At 35.1% G+C, this 2,701-nt stretch overlaps 1 protein-coding gene across 1 annotated transcript in view; it reads left to right on the forward strand.

Annotated features, from left to right (window-relative positions):
* LOC106869498 (neurobeachin) overlaps positions 1–2,701 on the forward strand; it is a 107,593-nt gene that overhangs the window by 14,625 nt on the left and 90,267 nt on the right. The gene's annotated exons all lie outside the window — the stretch shown is intronic.

The following is a 2,701-nucleotide window of genomic DNA, read 5'->3' on the forward strand; positions in this document are numbered from 1 at the left end:
GTATGTGTATATACATACACACATATATATATATATATATATATATATTCCTTCATTCTGTTTGATAAATGGATTGTAGTATCAGTTGTGGAGTAAGAGTTTATGCTGTTGATATACTGCCGAAAGAAACACTGCATTGATAAGTCAGTTTATGAGTCGAGGTTTAATAATAGAAACAAAAGAGTGAAGGCTGATTTTTGACGTTAAAGAGGTTAAGGTTAAGCTTGTTGAAAGAGAAGCTGAGGAGGACAAACACTGCCATAGTTATTATATTGTACTCTAAAGAATAACATGTAAAGTAACACTCCTTGTATGATTGGTTGGAAAATTAAGAAACAATTACTGTATATTAAGAAACAATTATATATTAAGAACCACTTAATTATTAAGAGTGAGACAGCAGTACAGCAGAGTGTAAGTGGGTATGATGTGTGTGTGTGTCAGCTTTTAGTTCTGTTTCTCTATTTCTTTTTACCTCCTCCTTGTTCCCATTTTAAATTCTTTCCCAATAAGGTCAAGTCTGTCTGCCTTTCATTGTTCCAGTGTCAATAAATGCCTGAAACAAATTGAGTTTGATTTGATTGAAATTACCAACCACTTACATATTTGTGCCAATGAGACTAATTAATATCTTTTATACCAGGCAGCTTGCTATAAAATATTTACTCAAAATTTTGTGACCATCTCTGAATTTTGATAACACAAAACGAAAATGATTTTCAACAGATTGATATAAAAACAAAAAGCAAATAAAAATAATTGTTTACACATTGAAAATTGATAATTTAAAAATACTCTTGATGACTGATGATGGTAGTGATGGCAACAGGCTCTTTAAAATGGAATCCACCCAGTTACTTGCATCCAAATCAATTCTCAGGTTAGAGAATGACTAAAAACTTTAATGTTTTTGCTTATTACACTTTCTTTTGGTGTAGGTCAATGTAGTTTTCTAGAAGAGGTTTTTTTTGTCAAACAGGATACAATCTCATCCTTGTGAGTAACTCATGTGAAAGGGAGCAGGAGTCCCATCCACAGTCACTAATGTCCAGTTGGATGGCTTATAAGGATCCAATTAGGAGGTTAGCTGGAACATGAGTTCTACTTCCTCCTTCCTTATTCTTTTGCCATTCTCAGAAGTACTCCAAGATTATAGAGGATTACCCTCTCCATCAGATCTCTGGCTAAAGCCCACAAGGAATTTAAAATAACATATAGGCGCAGGAGTGGCTGTGTGGTAAGTAGCTTGCTTACCAACCACATGGTTCTGGGTTCAGTCCCACTGCATGGCACCTTGGGCAAGTGTCTTCTACTATAGCCTCAGGCCGACCAAAGCCTTGTGAGTGGATTTGGTAGACGGAAACTGAAAGAAGCCCGTTGTATATATGTATATATATATATATATATGTTTGTGTGTCTGTGTTTGTCCCCCCACCATCGCTTGACAACCGATGCTGGTGTGTTTTATGTCCCCGTAACTTAGCAGTTCGGCAAAAAGAGACCGATAGAATAAGTACTAGGCTTACAAAGAATAAGTCCTGGGGTCGATTTTCTCGACTAAAGGCAGTGCTCCAGCATGGACACAGTCAAATGACTGAAACAAGTAAAAGAGTAACTGTGGTGTCTAACACTCAATGCTCTTTGAATGGATCTATCATTAGAAAAATAAATTTTCTGTTCTTTATTTGGTATTTTTTAAAAAATATTATTTAAATAGGCCAAAATATTCTACCCATATTATGTTCAAACTGGCCAGATACAGCCTCTCACACCTGCATTACCATGTCATTCTAAAATAAATAATCACATCATCAAAGTCTCAAAACTACACGATAATACATGATTAATTCAAAACAATATGAATAAATGATAATTACATTTGACAGAGTAATGTAAATGCTAAAGGGTTAAACACAATTTATTTATTAATATAAAAATATGATAGTCTCCCTGTTTTTGTCTCATTTGCTAGAAATAGCTGCTAAATCTCCTTCAAATCAAACTCCAAATTAAACTGAAAGACAGGATGGTCACAGTTGGAATGTTTTCAATCTATTCAGTCATGGTTGAACTAGGACTAAATAATCAACAAAACTCTATATACGTAAAACACACCGTTTTCTGTATGCCAGCACAGTAGTGGTGGTCATGATGATGACATTCCTGATGCACTTTTGTCATATTTTAATTTAAATTTCCATTCATAATTGGTATGAATTTAACATGTTTGTGAAGTGTTCAGATTTTATAATCGTTACTTCACCTGTAATTGCATCATACTCCTGGAGAAGGTGGGTAGCACAGCACACTGTGACACTCTGCCTAGCAAACAACATTATTTTCTTCCTACTCAGCAGTTGGTAGACCATTGATAGTAAGGACAGCCAGTACCTAGCATTACTGAGCCACCATTGCCTTTCGTATGGATATAGTTTCCAAATCTCCATGAACTCCGATCATCTTGAGAAAGGAAGTTAGTATGATCACTGCTGGGACATCTTTGATTGTTGCTAAATCACAACTAACTTGGGCTCAACTACAATTATTCTAACAATAAATAATTTGGTCTAAATCATCTGACTTGTGACAGTTTGGAAAACAGTTGAAGATGAATTGACAGAGAAAAAAAAAATGATTAATTAATCACTTTTTAATTACCCATTGAAGCTACTTTTTCTGCTCACAGACCCCCCCCCCCCCC

This window comes from Octopus bimaculoides, chromosome 16 (assembly GCF_001194135.2).
Source record: "Octopus bimaculoides isolate UCB-OBI-ISO-001 chromosome 16, ASM119413v2, whole genome shotgun sequence".
Lineage (NCBI taxonomy): Eukaryota > Metazoa > Mollusca > Cephalopoda > Octopoda > Octopodidae > Octopus > Octopus bimaculoides.